Source organism: Pinus tabuliformis, chromosome 4_1 (genome assembly GCF_031772625.1).
Source record: "Pinus tabuliformis cultivar Carrire ecotype Pingquan chromosome 4_1, CPIR1, whole genome shotgun sequence".
Classification (NCBI taxonomy): domain Eukaryota; kingdom Viridiplantae; phylum Streptophyta; class Pinopsida; order Pinales; family Pinaceae; genus Pinus; species Pinus tabuliformis.
In genome coordinates this window covers 755,699,090-755,720,397 of record NC_142303.1, presented here as the reverse complement: position 1 = coordinate 755,720,397, position 21,308 = coordinate 755,699,090, and positions in this window count along the sequence as shown.

Below are 21,308 nucleotides of genomic sequence, written 5' to 3'. Positions count from 1 at the left end.
AAGGCCCTCCCTCATCATGGACAATCTCGGGAGGTGGCTGTGGCACCGTGAAAAAGTCGCGAGAAATGAACTCCTCCCAAGCAATACCCTGCTGTGCCAACTGATGCATCACTATGATCTTAATCAGTGCATAATGATAGATGCTCTTATGCTGCTGTGCTGGGGTCTTCCTTTGTACTAAGGGCACCATCCTCTCTATGTTGCGACACATGAAAAATGGAATATTCATCATACGTACCCTTGTGAAATGCATCAACAAACGGACATGGTACGAATAGAGACGTGAAAATCTGCCCTCACAAGTGAAATATCGAATGATGAGTCTCATCAATGGTGCATACTCATCCCTTAGGAATCTGAAAGGAAAAACAGCGGTTAAATGTCTCATACACCCGGGCTTGATATATGGCTCATAGTGAAATCTGTCTAACTGTTGGCGCTTATTCCATTCCTCCCCTACATTTGGTATCCCAGTGGCCTGAGCAATAATCTCGGGTGACAAGGTGAAATCCACTCCAGCAAGGTTTACATGACCATTCTGCAAATGTAGAACAAATAAACGAACTAGTTCTCGGTGATGCTGGATTTGTGAGATCCGCTCACAATATTCAAAACATGATTGATACCGAAAACAGTTCATTGCAAGTGGACAAGCTTGCAAATGAGCCAAAGAAGTGGGCTCCTCCCTGACATGCCGACCACCTTTGCCACCTTTGTGATACCTCCTTGGCACCTCTATTTCTGGTGTAGAATCACTGTCATAACTCTGCTCATAAGCTGACTCGGTTTCTGACAAGATGGCTGGAATATATATGCTGACTGTGCACACAATTGACTGTAGACGTTTTCCTGTTTTTCAAAATGTTGTGACCAAGGGCACACAAATACAAGGGAATTGTTAGGGAAGGGGAAACATTAGGGACATAGGGGCAATGGAAATAAACAAGGAATTTAGGGAAGGGAAAGGATATAGAAATTCTGATAATTTTTAGGGTTTGGGGTGAATTAGGGGATATTATGTTTGTAATAGAAGGGAGGGTTTAGAATTTCATAGAGGGATAGTGTAGGGTTCTATGAGGAATTTTTTTTTTTTTAAAGGAAAATGTTGGTGAACATGGGGGGTAGGAAACACATAAGTGGGAAAATCTTGGCAGCGTATAATTTTCAAAACCCTACAGCAAACTAGACCTTTGAATTCTCATAGCAAACTGAGGGTTTTTTACATTTAATTTTCATGGCATAGCTAGCATAATTTATTTACATACACCTTGCAAAACTGAGTACGAACCATGGACATGAAGCCTACCTGTATTTTAACTGAGTTAGAGGAGGAGTTGCACACTTGCTGGCGAATTTCTGAGCAAAAATCCCAACGCGTAGCGCGCCTCACCCAACGCGTAGCGCGCCCCTGGTGCGTAGCGCGTGAGTAGATTTGCACTGGAAAAGGTGTGCTGATGCGTAGCGCGCCCTGGGTGCGTAGCGCGCCAATGCTGATGCGTAGCGCGCCCCTGGAACTAGCCCGATTTGCTCACCAGCTTGTAAAATCGCCCTAGAATGGATGCACTTTGCTCTTGAGATGTGAATGAGTTGGTTATGAGGAGAAATGCCTTTATATAGACTCCCTTTTAATTTTTACTTGACCAAAACCCATTTTGTAATGTTTGGTTGTTGACACTTTTTCAGATTAATAGGCTCTGACTTTTTGGTTTCCCTTTAAAAACAATTGGTTGAAATAATGATTTCTTCTGATAATTTTTTGCAGGGATAGCTCTAATATGCTCTGGCAAAGGAGACCAAGGCTACGCTTGACCATTTGGAGAACTTGAAAATTTTGACAATTTTTTACAAAAATGAGATGGTGACTTATCTTCAAAACAGAGTTTTGAAGAGAAGTGCTTATTTAGCTGTACAATGACGAAAATTGTTGAAGTGATGATCTAACAAGGACATTCCACTGGCCTGCTGGTCTTTTATGACTTCTCAAGACAAAATTGACTCAACCCTAGACCTAAGACCTCAAAATTTTAAAACATGATTGTAAATGACCTTTGAAGACTTTTTTTTAATAAACAGGCCTAAACCAGCAGTGTCAAGCACAAGGGGAATAAGTGACACAACCCACTCCATCAGAGTTATGGCATGCCTAACGAAATGCAATTGATCAAAACTGGTGAGACACCTAATCATGAAATGCAAAAGAGCTTTGATCTCTGATGGAGGGATAACTAGACCGACTCTAACAGATGGGACACTTATTCCAAGTTGAATGTTGGGCAAGACATCCTAGTGTGGGTGTTCATTGGTTTATTATGGCTAAGGAAATTGGAAAAGGCAATGGCTAAGGCTTTGGAAAGGCAAAATGACAATTTTTGCACATTTATTTATGAAATTAATTAGGAGAAAAGGAAGGTGAAAGGTCACACGTTGCAGATGAGGAGGAAAATAATGAAAAATGAAGAAAATGGAGCCCTAATTGATAGAAAGGCTCATGAGGATTAGTTTGTAACCTTTTTTCAGTTCAATTTTGGAGCTCTCTCATTATTCTCTCTCTCTCTTTCTCTCATACTCTTGGACACTTAGAGTTTTCTTGGAGCACTTTAACATTAGATCAAGAAAGGAAAAGAAGGCAAGAGGAAGGAAGGAGCAAGCAAGGAAGAGCAGGATCAAGTAACTATAATGGGATTCTTTGTAGGTATCGATTTTCATGTGTGTTGTCCTTGCTATATTTGGGATGCATGTTATTTCATGTGCTTCTTTGTTGTTATGGCATGGGTTTTGCCAGGTGTGACAATGTTTTCAGCTTAGACTTGCCATTTCCAGATAGTCATGGTGTGATGGGGTTCTCCTGTTTTGGTTGAGTTGGATTCGAAACTGAGTGAGGTGGATCTCTGAATAATATAACATGTGGCCTAGTAACCTTTGAACCATACTGTGGGTTGCCATAAATCTAGATTTTGTGTTACTTTGGTGGGCCTAAGAATCCTCAACCTGTGAATGGCAGGATATAAGGTAAATCCTAGAGGTGGTTTCCCTTGATTAGGCCTAGGAATCCTTTCTGGTGAATGACGGGATATACGGTGAAGCCTACTGGGTGGAGCCTTGGTTTAGGGTCTAGTGATCCCTAGATCGGACTACGAATTGCGGTAAAGCCTTAGAGACTAGGAGACAAGAAAAATACTCGGTGTAGGTGGAGAAATTCAGTGGTATCCATGCTTGTTTTTGCCTAATGATCTGGTGGAGAGCATGGTAAAACCTATTATTACATGTTTATTGTGTTGGCCTAGTGATCTAGGATGGATTATAGTAAAGCCTGGTTTCTATTGAAGAGGGTGAGGTGGTTCAGCCTCGGGATGCCCTGGTTGGTTCTTTTGGTTTGAGTCTGACATTCATGCTTGGAATATGGCACCAGGGTGAATGGTTGAAGAGAGAACTGGCTGAACCATTCTATGGTCAGATGGAACGTGGTAGTCCCATCCTAGGTTGGCTTTTGCATTCATTAATAAGAGGTTATTTCCCTTGATATCTTATGTGTAAATGTACTGGTGTATATGTGGATCGTATGGCTAAGGTATCCTTGATATTTCTATTGTTATTGTGTTGGATATAAGCATGTTTTATGAGAGTGATGATGCATGTCTCTCCTCATGTTTTTATTTGTAAATGAATGAACAATGTATCTATGACCTAATAGATGATAATGCGGCTAATGATATAAGGGAGCAATGCTTCTTAGTGATTCTCAGATAAGTATGAGACCCTTATGCTCAAATATGTTGTTTACACCTGTAGATTACATATTTGTGATGTGTTTGACAAAATTCCTATCATGGCTAGTAGGGTCCAGTCAAGTCCTTGTTCAAGTGATTGCATTTGTATCATTATTCCATTATTATCATTCTTTTCTGAAGGTGTCATTTCGTTTTGGGCAGTGACCTGGGCTTTGGGACTGAAAAAGTGGCTCAAATCCCAGGGACACAGGCACAACACTGGGAAGAAAAGTCCCTGGATGTTGGCATACCCATGTTGTGGGAGTGTCTAGAGCCCCCTGGACGCATGCATGCCCATATCAAGGGAGCGTCCGTGAGTTAAATGGTCTAAAATCTCAATGGGACCCAGGGGCTGGTTACTTGAGAGGTTGGGATGGTTCCTGGGAGTCTTGTTGCTGATGTGGAAGGTCTATATGGTGTGTTTCCATTGGTTCCACTTCCTTAATGTGACTTAGGAGGTCGAATCATATCATAGTAACTTCTCGTCACATGTTTACCCCAATTAGCCGGTTACTTGGGTAGTGACAAACTTATCTTTGATTGTTCAATATGTAAAAGAACTTTTATCAAAATATATGTTTCTTTGGTGAAACAAGTAACAAAAACAACACAAGAAAACAACATTACGAAACTATCAAATAGTTTCATAGAAAATGAAAAACTTAGTACTAAAAATGTCTACATTTGTAAGCACTTTGAAACGAAAGACATGATCTCTGAGAAATAGAATGTATATCTCAATCTCGGTCTCTAGGCATCATCAAAGTAAGCCCAAAGCATAGTTTTTATCTAAAACAATCTTACCTTAGAATTGAGGTACCCTGAAATATCTTTCAAAAATCAAAGTGTTTATATATTGTGATTCTTTATATTTATATTTTAATTTTTAATGTTTGTAGTTTTGTATTAAAATACAATTTTATTAATATTGTGTAGTTTTTATTATTTTGGATTTTTAAATATTATTTTTCCTATTTTCATTTGTATTTTGTTTTATGTTATTTAATATCAATATTTAATGTAATATAATTCACTTTAATTTTTAATATATTAATATTGATATTTTTATAAATAGAATTGGTTTATTTCTCAATGATTTCTAATTTTGTTGTTGAGAAAGGAATAATCCTTTAGACTCAAATATGTATGTTCCATGTGAAAAATATCAAAATAAATTTGTATATTACTTTTCTGTGTATAATTGAATCAAGATTAAATCATTTTGAGTGTATAGTTATTTATAAATTAGTATTTTATATTAAAATGATATTAAGATATTTTATTTAAAAAGGATCTCAAATTATTTTATTAAAATAGGTTTTTTTTTATGAATATATATGCTATATGTCATTAAATATCTTAGCTCGAGAGGTTTTTTTTTTATGAATATATATGCTATATGTCATTAAATATCTTAGCTCGAGTGGTTTAGTGAATAAGCTGTTTTTATATATTCTTTCATATTTTAGATTTGAATGTGTCAACTCTTAAGAAAAAAGACATTTTTTTAACCTTTAGACCTACTTTAATGTTGAAATATTTTTTGTGGATCACATTGAAATTTTTCTTATTATTAATATTTTTTTAAATGTTGAATGTCAAGTCCATTTTCAACATTGAAAAAATTACACATCCTATTAAGAAAAATATAATTACATAAGATATAAAAAACTTTTTTGTTATTATTATTATTATTATTTTTAAATTCCCTTTCAAATGATAACTTTTTTATTTTAAATTATTTTCTTTATAAAAATCTATAACTCATATATATATATATATATTATATTGAGTGAAAATAATAATTAAGAATATACAAGTAGGATAAATTCAAATGTAAAATGTACAACTTTAAAAACTATTTACTTTATATAATACATATGAAAATAAATCAAAACACTGTTTAAATACACAACATATAAATCCTTAATATATTTAAAACTCTTTTAGTGTAAGTTCCGATGATTTTAACTATTTAACATATTTATTTAGTAAAATAAGTGTCAGGGCAGGAGGTAACTCCTCAAATGAAATTTGTTTATTTTCTTAGATTGTTCATAGTTATATACATGAGGGAGTGACTCTTGGGTTTCATCTCCTGATGACTCTTCCTTTTCCATTATTTATTATTTGCACTATTTACAACTGTTCACCCAATCCCCATGATTAGGTGTCAACATTCCCCCCCTTAATCTGAAGGGATGTTGTTGAGTCCAAGCATCGTTCTGAATCTTTCAAGCTTTTCTCTTCCAAGTGCTTTGGTGAAGATGTTTGCAATATGCTCATTAGTGGAACAATGGCGTAGATGGATTGTCTTGGCCTCAACATGATGTCGAATCAAATGGTATTTTGTATTGATGTGCTTCGTTTGATCATGGAAATTTGGGTTCTTGGCCAGCTTTATTGCAAAGATGTTGTCAATCATGAGTGGAGTCGAATGTACTTGTTTTACCTGCAAATATTCCAAGATTTTCCTGAGCCACACAATTTCTTTTGTTGCCTCAGCTGCTGCCACATATTCTGCCTCTGTTGTGGAATCTACTGGAATTGATTGTTTGTGTGATCTCCAGGAGACAACTCCTGATCCAAGACTCATAACATAACTAGAAGTAGATACCCTAGTTTCTTTGTCTCCATCGAAGTTTGAATCAGAGTATCCAATCAAGCTGAAGTCGCCCATCTGTGTATACTTGATTCCAAAGTCTTGAGTTCCCTTCAAGTACTTTAGAACTCTTTTTGGAGTAGACCAATGTCTCTCACAAGGCTTTTGCATAAACTTGGAGAGGATTCCAACAATAAATGAAATGTCTGGTCTGGTAGTAGTCAAGTAGTTGAAACTTCCTACAAGTTGTCTATACTTTGTTGCATCCTCAAATTCTTTTCCTTCAATGGATGTGAGATTTAAGTTTTGTTCCATTGGAGTAGTTAGAGGATTGAATTTTGTCATGCCAAACCTATTCAACAGATCTCCAATGTACTTCTTTTGATAAAGGAATATAGACTTCGAATGTTGAGTTACTTCAATACCAAGATAGTAATGAAAATAGCCCAAATCAGTCATTTCAAAACCTTTCCTCAATTCCTTTTTTATCGATGCAATGTAGCTCTCATTGTTCCCTGTCATCAAAATATCATCTACATATACCACAATATATACAATTGTTTTGCCAACTTTCTTGACAAACAAAGTTGCATCATCAAGATCATAATGTTTGAAATTGAGTTCCAGAAGATGCTCAGTTAACTTTTCATACCAAGCTCGCGGTGCTTGCTTGAGGCCATACAAGGATTTCAAAATTTTTCATACTTTATGTTCATGTCCTTTCATAGCAAATCCTTTAGGCCGGGACATAAAAGCATTCTCTTTTAGATCTCCATTCAAGAAACCAGTTTTTACATCCATTTGATGGACTTTCCAACCATTTTGAGCCGCTAGGGCAAAGAGTGTCTGAATGGTAGCCCATTTTGTTGTGGGGCCAAAAGTCTCCTCATAATCGACCCCTCCCTTCTATGCAAAAACTTTCACCACAAGCCTAGCTTTATGCTTGTCAAGTGAGACATCATCTTTATACTTGTTCTTGTAGACCCACTTGCAGCCAATTGGTTTGGTTCCCAATGGAGAATCAACCAGCTTCCAAGTTCCATTCTTTATCAAGGCATCATACTCCTTTTGCATCGCTTGTTTCCATTCATCACGAGAAGCGACTTCTTTGAAGGAAGTTGGTTCAAAATCTATAGACAAATTCAATTCACAATCATAAGAAACATCCATATCAACAAGTGAATAAGAGTCATCTACATCACCTCCATTTTGTGGGGTTGAATTTCTTGTTCCTAGCTTTCCAACCTCATCAGGATGAACACTTTCAAGTGTATTTGTCAGCCACTTTGGGGGACCTTTCTGAGATTGTCTAGGCTACTCAATTGATTGAGTTGGGACTGAATCAAGATTGAGTCTCCCAATTCTGTCAATCACATCACTCAACATGTCATCAGTGGTTGGAGTTTCATGTGGGGGAGAGAGTTATTTAGAGGAAGATTCCACAGATTGATCCGGTATAGGAATCCCCCCTTCAAGATGTGGAATCTGATTATCAAATTATTGAAATGATTTTTCATTTGCAAATCTATCCAAGCGATCAAGTTTCCGCTCAACAACATTGTCAGCTTTGGAAGATTCAAGAAATATTACATCTCTAGATACAACAAACTTTTTATTAACTTCATCATAGAGACGGTATGCTTTGGAGGTGTTTGAATACCCCAAGAAGATACACTTACAACTCCTTGCACCAATTTTGTTTCTATGTACCTTTGGTATCAAGGCATAACAGGTGGAACCAAAGACCTTGAGATGCTTTACCGAAGGAATGTGGCCATACCACAGTTCATAGGGAGTCTTGTTTCTAATAGAATTAGATGGACATCTATTCTTTACATATATAGCACATAGAACTGCATCTGCCCAAAACATCAATTTTACATTCTTGAAAAACATCATGGAGCGTACCATATTTAAGATTGTCCTATTCATTCTTTCATCTACTCCGTTCTGTTGGGGATTATAAGGCACAGTTGTTTGATGTTTGATCCCATGTTGGCGAAGATAGTTTTCAAATTCATTTGAAGTGTATTCTTTTCCATTGTCAGTGCGAATAGAGCCAAAATGAGATTTTGCATCATTTTCAATCCATGTATGAAAGTTTTTGAGTGTTTGAAAAGCATCAGATTTGTTCTTCAATAAATAAACCCAACACATTCTAGTGTAGTCATCATATATTTATTTCCATTTGCATAAGGAACAAGGATTGGACCACATAAATATGAATGAATGAGTTCAAGTTTTCTTTGTTCTCTAGAATGTGAATCATGAAAATATTGTTTTCTACGCTTTCCTAGAATGCAAGCATCACATTGCTTAAGTTTCCTAGGAATTGTAAGCAAACCAGTAACACCATTTTTCTTCAACGAGCGAAGGTTGTCATAGTTCAAGTGTCTAAATCTAGCATCCCATAATAGACTTGATGGAAATGTACCTTCATCATAATGAGAATTGTATGAGAAATTTTGTGCACAAGCAGAGGTACCTTGCAGCTTGAGAAGCCTTTCTTCTTCTATCCTCGTCATGACAAGTGAGTGATCTGATGCTTTTCTCACCTCAACCTTGCCATCAAACATATGAATGGAGTGTCCTTGCTGGTGGATGTGGACCAAGGACAACAAGTTTCTCCTAAACTGTGGGAGATATAAAACATCATGCAGAAGAAAGTCTGGAAGACCAGGCAATTTGCGCCTAATTGTGCCAAGCCTTGATGGCTTGAGTTTTGATTTGTCTGCAAGGTAAACTGCTCCATCAACATTGTCAGTGAATTATTCAAAAAAGTATCTTCTAAAATTCATGTGGCAAGTTGCTCCTGAATTAAGCAACCAATCATTTTTCCAAGAAGCAAGTGAAGCATTAAATAAGTCTTCATTTACTCCAATATTACAATATGCCACAACATAGTGAGCGGATTCAGGTGTTTTACCTTTCTCTTTGTCATTAGTTTTACCTTTAGGTTGATTTCTTTCCTGCTCAATTCTGTCCCAAGGAAACTTGCATGTGGATTCATCATGCGATCCATCTCTATTGCAACATATGCAATGCAAATCTAACTTTTCTCCTTGAGAGTGTCTGTTCCCCCTTCCTCTGAAATTTCTTCTTCCTCTCCCTCTTCAACCACCTCTTCCTATGGAAGAATCTTGAGAAAGATTCTTTTCTCTATGTGCAAGACACACAACCTCTTCAGAAGACTGAGGCGCTGTCTTCTTCCCAAAAGCTTTCTCTCTTTCAGCAAATTTATTCACAAGGGAGTCAAAGGTAATTTCTTTGAGGTTTCCATTTGTTGCAATGACTCAAGATAATTTGAGTAAGTGGGATAAAGTGCCTTGACAAAATCTATTAGAAGAATGTCCAGTTCAACACTAGTGACTTTGATATCATTCATAATAGATTTTACTTCTGATGCAAGAGCAAGAGGATCATCATTTTGTAATTCAAGGCTGAACAATTTAATCATGAGTTGAACAACTTCAAGCGCAGAGTGTGAGTCATAGAGTTCCTTAAGTTTTTGTAAGGCTTCGAAAGCATTTGAAAATGGCGAAATATGGCGACTCACCTCTTCATTTAATGATGCTGCAATCAAGGCATAAACCTTGTTGTTCTTATTTTCCCAAACGGAAAATTCCTTGTCTGAGGTAGGCTTTTCTGGTTCTTTGTCTCCTTCCCCAACACACATTCCTTTCCACAACTCATTAAAAATGAGAGTGTGTTTGATTTTCCGTGACCATTTTGGATAGTTCTCCTTTCCAGTGAGAACCACTCCCACAATAGATATCAATGAATGCATTTTAAAATCTGTGTACAGTGTAAAATATACTCTGCTGCCAATATATAAAATATTTTCACTTCTGGTGTTAAAAAATACAATCTGATATATATCGTAGAGGTATATTTGGGGGAAGTATTGTATGGGGGAGGTATTAGCTAGAATTGCGGAGTGAATGCATTCAACGTAATAGCGAGGAGGGAGCGAAGTTGTGTGAGGTGAATACATTATAAAGTGGAGGTATTAAACATAAACAAAACAACGGTGATTATAATACCAAATAGCAGTGGCATTAAACGTAAACCAAACAATGGTGGTATTAAACGTTATATATTAAAAAAAATGGTGGTATATAGTGGCAGTGTTATATATGGAGGCCAGTGGAGGGGCGGAGTATTAAAAAAAACACAGTGTTGAAAAAATGCATATGTGAATCGGGCCACGATTCTGCTGCACCGAAACTGGAATACCAAACAGCGTCTAATGTAAAAAATAAGATTTAGCGTTATATATATATATAAAAATCAGCGGTATGAGTGTTGGGCTATGGAAACCACTTTGCAAGGGGTTGTATGAGCCGACTGTGCATACCATCACCTTTCCCATGCCACTCCAATGCTCTATCCGCTACGCCACTCCAGTGCTCTATCCGTTGCGCCACTCCACACACAATGCTCTATCTGTTGCGGCACTCCACACATAGTGCTCTATCCAGTGCTCTATCTACTATACCACTCCACACATAGTGCTCTATCGAGTTATCTGTTTGTTGCGCCTCTCCACACACAGTGCTCGGCCTTTTGGACAACGGAGGACACCCTATAGGACTTCTTCAAGCGTTACGGCGAGGTCGTGGAGAGTGTGATAATGCGGGATCAAAAAACTGGGCATAGACTGTGAGGAGGGACCGAGGTTGAACCACGAGGTTGAACGTAGTTGAAGGAGTGGAGTTTTGTGGACTGTGTAACATGGAGGATTGTGTCTGAGCGTTGCCACAATGTGTAGGAGGAAGGAAGGCCGAGACTTGGGTGACCTTGGTGTGGCTCTTTCCACTGGCGGAGTAACAGTAACTGCAAGGCAGTGTTGGCCTAGGTAGGTAGGGGAACAACGTTGAGAATGCAATAGGGATGGAGAGTATTGCAACGTTCAACAAAAATAATTGCAACATACCATGTCAGGAAACCAGAGTGGAATAATACTAATGCAAGATAAAGAATATGACAGACTGCAGAAATGGCAGAAGGGAGTTACAAGAGCAGGAGGAAACTAAAAAAGGGCTGGTTCTGATACCATGTCAGGCCAGGAGGTAACTCCTGAAATGAAATCCGTTTATTCACTTAGATTGCTCATAGTTATATACATGAGGGAGTGACTCTTGGGTTTTATCTCCTGAGACTTTTCCTTTTCCATTATTTACTATTTACACTATTTACAATTGTTCACCCAATCCCCATGATTAGGTGTCAACAAAAAGCACTAATGAAGGGAAATAATCATTTTCTTTTCCCTATGCTTACCCTTCAAATAACAAAAAGAAAATGAATTTGCTTCACATCTTTATTAGTATAATCTTAAATTGAGGTGAATGAATGATTTTGCTTTTCTAAGTTTTGGCGAGTGATTTCTATTAATATTAATATTAATAAGAAAGAGTATTATATTGATAATAGTTTATGTTCCTTTGACCAAAATACTCACGAAAAAGGTTAGTGCCTCAACCAGATGTATATAAAATCTATCAAATTACAAGTTAGATAGTAAAATACCAAACTATAACATGAATACAGAGCAAAATTATTTTATCTATCAACTTTATCCACCAGTACCGTGAAGCGTTACAGAACTAATAATGATGACAAGAAAACTAAGTAGACTGCAGAACAAGTAATTATTCCCCTTAACCTTGAACAAAAAGGATATATGATTGTTGCCTTTCCGTTAAAAGAAATAGTAAGTGAAAGGTGTTGAAACAGTAAAAAGACTGTCAAAAATCTAGAGAGAAAACCAAGCTAACATCAGAAAAATCATACCATGGTGCCAACATCCATTTTAGGAAAATTATAATGGTTAATACTTTCACATTACCCATACCGTTCATGATTAGTGAAAATTATGGTAATGGTTAATACTTTCCATTTAACTAATCTTCTTTCTTAAAAATATTTTATTAAACCCAAAAATCAGTGAATCACGATGGTACATAACTTTGCACTGTAATACTCCTCCACGCTTATAGTTCAATTCCTCGCTTAGTTAAATTTAGCAGAGTGGATGTAGTTGCAAAGAAACAAAGATGAATAATAGTACTTAATATCAGATTTTTGTTTTGGTTAATATTTTTTATTATAAAGATTAAAATTAAAATTTTGATAATTTTTATTATAGTAATAATTTTATATTTATTAATGTATAAAAATATTTAATATAGTTTATTAAAGAAAAGACCATTTTTGACTTTTAAATTTAGTGTACATATTAACTCTACCATAATTAAAATTTTATTGAGGTATTTGAAATAAAATTATTTCTTTTAAATAAAATAAAATAAAATGATTGTGAAATTGGTGGTAATATATTTTACGTTTAAAGATCTCATTCTTTAGCCTATTATGGTAGAGATATTGTAATACTTAGTATTTTGATTTAGTCAAAATAAAACAAAATAAAAATAATCTATTTTTTTCCATGGTAGTCTTAACACATGTTTTTTCCTATTGTATTATTCTCTAATGTGGCATATTTAAAAGTTAAGAATTAAAGTAGTCTAAATCCATTTTAATTTTGGATTTACCAAAGGGTTAAAAGAAATCAACTTATTATTTTTATTTGCTATCCTATTTCATTAAAAATGTAAATCTTTAACATTTATGTACATCCACATATTATTATTTCTATTTAAAAGAAAAATTATAAATATTATATTTATTTAAAATAAAAATATAATATTTTGATCAATGTCCACGTCACTCAGTGTGTGACTTTATCATTTTGCACAAGAATTACTTAGGTATACAATTATAAATTAATTTATGCTATATGAATAAGTTCTTTATCTATTTGTTTATGTATTTTTATAATGTGTTGTATGTCCAAAATAATGATAAGATTTTTAGGGTTTATAATATTTATCTTAGGGTTTATATATCTAGGGTTTATAATATTTATCCCTTGGGATTTTAGTATTAATCCTTTGGGTTTATTATTCCATTGGATTTATAATATTTATCTTAGAGTTTATTTACCTTTTGTTTATAATATTGATCCCTTGGGTTTATAATATCAATCCCTTGGATTTATCAATCTAAGGGTTCATATTCCTAGCGTATAATATTATTCATAAGGTTTATAATATTAATCCTATGACTTAATCTAAATCCTTTGGGTTTATAATCATGGTCAACCATGCACAACCATGGTCCAATGTCACATTGTGACAAAGTTTGTCTCAATATGAAAACCAACTATGGTTAAATGTCACATTGTGATAAAAATTGTCTCAATATGAAAATCAACCATGGTAAAACACGGTCAACCATGTTTATTTTAGGGTTTATAGTATTTATGTTAGGGTTTATATACTTAAGGTTTATAATATTAATCTCTTGGGTTTAATATTGCTCCCTTGGGTTTATAATCCCTGGGGTTTTTAGTATTAATCCCTTGGATTTATTATTCCCTTAGGTTTATAATATTAATTTGATGGGTTTATTAATCTAAGGGTTCATTTTCCTAGGGTGTAATATTATTGATAGGGTTTATAATATAAATCCTTGGGTTTAATATAAAGTCCTTGCCCAGTTCATAACCATGGTCCAATGTCACATTGTGATAAAGATTTTCTCAATTTGAAAATCAACAATGGTCCAACATCACAATGTGACAAAGATTGTCTCGATATGAAAATCAATCATGCTCAACCATGATCAACCATGGTCCAACATCACTTTGTTACAAGGATTGTCTCAATATGAAAATGAACCATGGTCAACCATGTTTATTTTAGGGTTTATAAACCTTGCGTTTAGGGTTCAACTATGGTAAATCATGGTTAACCATGTTTATCTTAGGGTTTTTATACAATGGATTTACAATATTTATCCCTTCGATTTAATATTATTCCCTTGGGATTTTAGTATTAACGCTTTGGGCTTATTATTCCCTTGGGTTTATTAATCTAAGGGTTCATAATCCTAGGGTATAATATTATTTACATGGTTTATAATATTAACATTTGGGTTTAATATAAATTCATTGGGTTTATAATCAAGGTCAACCATGGTCCAACGTCACATCGTGACAAAGATTTTCTTAATATGAAAATCAACCATGGTCCAATGTCGCATTGTTACAAAGATTGTCTCCATATGAAAATAAATCATGGTCAACTATGGTCCAATGTCGCATTGTGACAAAGATTGTCTTAATATGAAAATCAACCATGGTCCAACGTTACATTGTTACAAAGATTGTCGCCATATGAAAATCAAGCATGGTCAACCATGGTCCAACGTAACATTGTGACAAAGATTAGCTTAATATGAAAATCAACCATGGTTAAGCATGACTGTAGGGTTTATATAGCTTGAGTTTATAATATTGATCCCTTGGGTTTAATATTATTTCCTTGGGTTTATTAATTTAAGGGTTCATATTCACAAGGTATAATGTTATTCATAGGGTTTATAATATTGTTCCTTGTGTTAAATATAAATCCCTTGAGTTTAATTGATTAACAATAATTAAATATAAATGATTAAATATGTGTGTGTGTGTGTGTCAAGTTTTCTATGATCCTCCAGGCTTGACCTGTGGCTTGAGGCGCCGCAACCCAGGGGCATCTAATCTGTCAAAGCCACCGGGGATCGCACTTGCCCTGGACCACACCAGCCTTAAGTTGACTAAACTTTTTATCATGTCTCCTTCCCCTAGCACAAGGCATAACCACCCCTTGTGAGGTTTGATCATGGGTCGCCATGCTAACGAGGTCCATCTTCAACTGGTTGTGCTAGTGAGACTTGACATTATTTATATTTTTATAAATAATAATAATAATTAGTTTTATTATTATTATTATTATTAATTAATTAATTAATTAATTAATTAATTATGAATGAATGAATTATTTATTTATTAAATAAAAATAGAAATAAATAAATAAATAAATATTTATATTTATTAACTAATAATACTATTAAGAATAAAAATAATAAAATTAAATAAGAATAGCGATAATATTAATTAATAATAATAATAATTAATATTAATTAGTAATAATAATATTTAATAATTAATATTTATGGGGTTTTGGATAGATGGTGATCGAGTGCTTTGTTAAGGCATTTTTGATGTGAAGTCACTAGTTCAATTCCCCGCCCCGATTGGGGTGATATATTGAATATGATGAAGATGTAGTCCTACCAAACTTATAATAATAATAATAATAATAATAATAATTGTTTATAAATTAATTAAATAATTAATAATAGTAATTATTTATAAATTAATTAATTAATAATAATTATAATAATAAAATTGTTGTTGTTGTTGTTGTTGTTGTTGTGGTGCTAATTTTATCTATCTATTTCTATATTTTAATAATTTGCAATGCATCTAAAATAATGATAATATTAGTAGTACAAATGATTTATTAAATAATTTTTAATTATATACTTAATAAAGAAGATTTATTTATAATATTGTTTTGCTTGAATATTATATGTATAAAATGCTAATAAGGATTAATTTTTAGTCAACATTAAATTTTTCTTTGGGTATAATTTTATTTGTACTCTAAAAATTGATTCTTCATATATCATGATATATATTTTCAAAATATATGTTTTCACAATGTAAATGAATTATAGAATTATAAATATTTATGGTGGTTGAAATTGAAAATATAAGTTTTTGTTTTTTGTTTTTGTTTTTTTTATATAAATTTGATATAAAACTATTATATTTATGATGAAAGTTTAAAAAAAACTATTGATGTTTTCTTTATTACAGAATAAGTGCATTTTTTTTAATACTCTAGTTGTAATAATAATAAAAAAAGTGAATAAAGTGAGAATGATATTATTGATGATTTTATAATGCTTTTAATTTTTCTTTTTATTATATTAGACATTATTTTTTTATTTAGTGAATATTTTATTTCTATTAAAAAAAGACAATTCCATGTTGATTACGGTTTTGTTTTGCTGCAACAACTAATAGAAAGTGAAATAGAAAAGAAATTTCACATGTGTAATTCCTTCTATAATTCACTTTCTATTTCTAACACACACACACATATAGTGAATTAGAGGAATCAACTAAGTCAGTCTAGTACTTGTGTGACATGGGGTTGATTCCAAACACTACTCCTATAAACTCTAAGAACATACATATGTGTCTTCCCCACTCACAAAATGAATCAACGAGATTTGAATACTAAACCTCCTAACATTATATTACTTCATTGACATTGTCATTGCCACTTGAATTTCCCCTGAGGGATTATTAAATAATTATAATTAATAGAATAAAAATTATAACATTTATTGTTATTTTATTTATTATACACTTATTTAAACCATGGATTACAACCTTCATGTGATCTATTTCTTTTTATTTATTTAAAGTTCTTTCTTAAATAACTAGTAAAATTTATTCAAGTTGTTGGGTGTGTGTTATATTGTTTTCACGACTGGGTGGACCTACCTATGGTTTTGTGCATGGGTTTCGCACATGGTTTTGGGCATGATGGTTTTCTACCCATGGTATTTTGTAGATTTGTTCAAGGGAATTGCGGTTATGTTCTAATCCAGGGTTAATGGATTGGGGTTTATGAACACGTCAGCATGTACATATATGTATTGTAACATTGAAATGAATATAATGAAAAATAAATCTGGTAGCCCCAGTTTTGGGATCTAGGGGAAAATCTTTGTGTATTTGTTCTATATTTTCGTCATTGTTTATTTTCTATTTTAAGAATTCGTCTCTAGGTAATTTATGTACAGGGTTAAAACCTACATTTGGAATCAAAGTTGTTTTGGCTTCAAGGGGATACCTTTGTTGTTGAGGGGTTTTTCTCGGGCCTATGGTAGACTCTGTTTAGTGGGAGATTTGCGGGATCGATTCTTGTGATGAAATAAGATGGCGGGCAGTGAAAAAATAGAGATCGAGAAATTTAATGGTCAGAGTTTTGAGTTGTGGAAGCTCAAAATGGAGGATCTATTGGTGGATAAATATCAATGGATTGTGGTAGATCCCGATACTAAACCAACAACAATGTCAACATAAGATTGGGCGAAGTTGTATCAGAAGGCATAGAGAACAATACAGTGGTGTATCTCAGATTCATTATTTTTGAATGTATCATGGGAAGCTATGGAAAAGGCTTTGTGGGACAAGTTAGCGACTTTGTACCAATCTAGGTCTCTGGTGAAAAAATTGTTCCTACGGAAAAAGTTGTATAACTTAAGGATGAAGGATGGAGACTTAATGACAGAGCATCTAAACGCATTTAATACTATGGTAAGCCGATTGTTATATGTTGATAATCAAATTTTAGATGAAGATAAGTGCATCAGTTTGTTGTGTTCTCTGTCAGATTCGTGGGATAGTCTGGTTATTGCAATAGGTAGCAATACAACTGTAACCTTGAAGTTTGATGCAATAGTCTCATCCTTGCTCTCGGAGGAGATGAGATGGAAAAATATGGAGGGCCAGAATGGAGATTCCTTGTCTATATGAGGACAGTCCTAGAATAGAAGAAAAAAAAATATCCTCGAGTGGTAGATCTAAATCTCCAGGAAAACCTGTAAAGGTGCGTTGGAAATGTGAAAAGGAAGGGCACTTCAAAAAGGACTGGAGATATAAAGCTCCTGAGAAAGGAAATGGATCTGATGATGCTCCTTCTGTAGAGGTGAAAACCACCTCATATGAAAGTGGGTATGTGTAATTGGCTTCTTATTTAAATACACATGTATATTATGAGGCATGGTTGATTGACTCAGGTGCATCCTTTCACTTCACTCCCCATAGGGAGTGATTCTGATGGTGGTGATGTCTTCTTAGGGGATGACAGGAAGGCTAAAATCATCGGACGCGAAAACGTTAAGATGACGTTGCCAAGTGGAAGGATTAGAAGACTTCCGGGTGTTTTATATATTCATGCATTGGTCAGAAATCTGATTTCTATAAGCAAGATGGATGATGTAGGTGTAAAAACAGTGTTTTAGAAAGATACCCGCAATATGGTTTGGGGAGTACTGGTATTGATGTGGGGAGTTCGTATTGGAACTCTATACAAGCTTATGGGTAGTACTGTTATTGATGGGTGCAACAGTTCTGTGGTTCCTAAAATTGGAGCAGAAAATCTATTGGTCTCTAGATAAAAGACCATGCTATGGCATCAAAGGCTTGGACATATTGAAGAGAAGGGCCTTCGAATACTTCATGGTAATGGTATGGTATAAGGTATGTCTAATTGCTCTCTGGATTTCGATTTGTATGAAAATTGTGTATATGGGAAGCAAAATTGGGTGAGTTTCCCCCTTGTGCTAAGAGGGTGAAAGGGATATTAGAGCTTGTTCATAGTGATGTGTTTGGACTTGTTAGCCTTATCGGCATGTGGCCCAAAATGCATCCAAAACGCTCCACAAATTCTTCAAAAATTGCTTAAGGATCGTTCAAAGAGCAAAATAATCACATGCCAAGAGCCCTTGGAAGGGCGGAAAAACACTATCGAGAGGCTAAAACACATGAAAAATAGTGAAAAACCATGTATCACAGACTCGAACATAGCAATGGATAACAATTGTTAGATCTGGCCGATCTAACGGCCAAGATATAAGCGGTAAATCGCAATCGACACTACATAGAGGAGGACTTAAAATTGGGCGCAAGACACCCTCGATCAGCGATCTTCGATGATCAGATCGGCGGATCACAATCGGCGGAGGAAAGCCGGCAGAGTAAGCGTGGACCATAGGGGACTTGCGACGGCGATCAGCGATGCAACGTGGACCGTCGATCAAGTGACACAGATCAACGGCCCACATCGCGTCGCAGGATCGCTATCGGGAAAAACAAAGAGTGCTAGCACATGGGCCTTGGGCATAAGGGATAAGTGATTATGATCAGATCGCATCGCTATATCGTAGCGGAGCAGCACCAAGGGGCAGAGCCTTTACACATTCATATGGGCGACCTGGTAACCGAACCCGACGGTTATATACATGATATTTCATAAGATTTCAAGTCCACGGGAAAGCCATTTTCAATGCATTTTTCGTGTATTTTGTTATTTAACGAAATACAAATGGAACCAAGGGGCAGTGATGATGCGATATGTCCCGGACCTGAAAGGTTTCGGGAATGAAATATATAATATTTCAGGTCTGCCAAGGCCGATTTTTCATGGTTTTTAGTGTTTTTTAACACATTCCCAAAATACAAAGGGAAGATTGTAACAGGCCATCAGCGACTTGCTATAGCGACCCAGAGGGCGGACCCGATGGGAGAATAGACTAGATCTAAGGACTTTTGAAGTCTGGCAGAATAGAGATGGTGGAATTTTTACAGTGTTGTAGTGTTTTCTGTATTAAACATAAAACAGTCATTATAAACATTTAAAAGGAAAATAGAGGCTGGGAGACTGAAACTGTGAGACAGAAGGTAGGAAGGGGAAAGGGGATAGCGTAGCTCATCCAAAACCGATAAATCATCATGGAGCATAGACAACGCAACACAAATAAACAAACAAAATGATCATGGGGCATCTTTGGCACGAGAGAGCTCCCAGACAGCGCAGCGAACTACCAGAATGCTGTTACTCTTCTGTCAGAAGAAGAAACCTCCGAGCCATGCTTGCCTAGTTAGGGCATCGAACAGTTAAAGAGACAGAGGGATAGATTAAGACCTATCAAGCCTTAGAAGGCTGGAGAGGAGCATTGTAAAAGGCCTATAAAATGCTGAAGGCTAAATATATGAAGGGTTCCACTTCTAGAGACTGTTGAGACTTTGCTACTCAAGCTTCTCATGTTCATTCTAGCAAATATAAGCCTTTTTTGCTGTTATATGTTCAATGTCCATTTTCTCTTCTGTTTTAAGCTTGCACTTGAAGAGGTTGTACATGTTTCTTCTGTGTCTAATGCCAGATAATTGTCATCTTATCTCTGCGTTGATAAATTATATTTGCATGCTTCTTTTACTTCTTGTAGCTGGCCATTCATATGTGTTTATATATGCATCTGCTGGTACAGTCAGTATTCTCCATCTATTCATTAAATCTAAAAACTATTGAGCATTAGTGGTTTAAAGCCTTGTAAAGCTGAGGGTGTGCATGCATGTCTTAAGTAAAAAACAGAGTTGAAATGGTTATTTAGCTTGATCCAAGCCATCATTCATTCCAATAGTTTAGAGAAAAATATTGAAGATTATATGTTACCAAGCATCTTCGAGCTGCAACCTAGGAGAGTTTCCTGGAGTGATAACATAATTGGCGCTATTGCCGGGGAGAGGAGACTGAAGCTTAGCTTCCCTGGGAGACGACACAGATCCAGCTTTGATGATAGACAAAGTCTAGGCACCTTTTTGGTTGTAATAATCTATTTGGTGACTCTACTGGAGGCCGAACCTCTTGGTGACTCCACTTCATAGTTATGGCTCAGTTTGTGAGGCATACTCAGAGAAATCCTCAGAAGTCACAAGCTGACTTAGTGCCTGACCCTGAAAAAATCATCAAAGAAAGAAAGGCATTGCAGAAAGGAGCATTAGGTTCAGGTAAACCTAAAAAATATTCTATATCTCTTCAAGAAAGGCCTGTAATAGAACAAATACATGTTGAGAGTATAGCTTCTAATACTAGCAGCGAAGAAAAAATCTCAGAGATTCATAAAGCTCCTTATTATTTAAGTTCTCCTTTTGTTGTAAGCCCAAAGGAAACCTCACCTCCTATCCATCATACTCCTTTAGTCTTATCAGTCACTCCTTAGCCCTCTATCATTCAGACTTCCAATACCCTTATAGCCACCACAGTTATGGCAGGCCCACAAGCACCTACCAAAATGGAAAGAATCATAGCTGCTAGGTATGGACCTCTAGTGTTGCCCACTCCTTTGAATGCCATGCCTACTGGAGAATATTAGAAATATAGGCCTATGGTGAGCTCCAGTATTGTAGC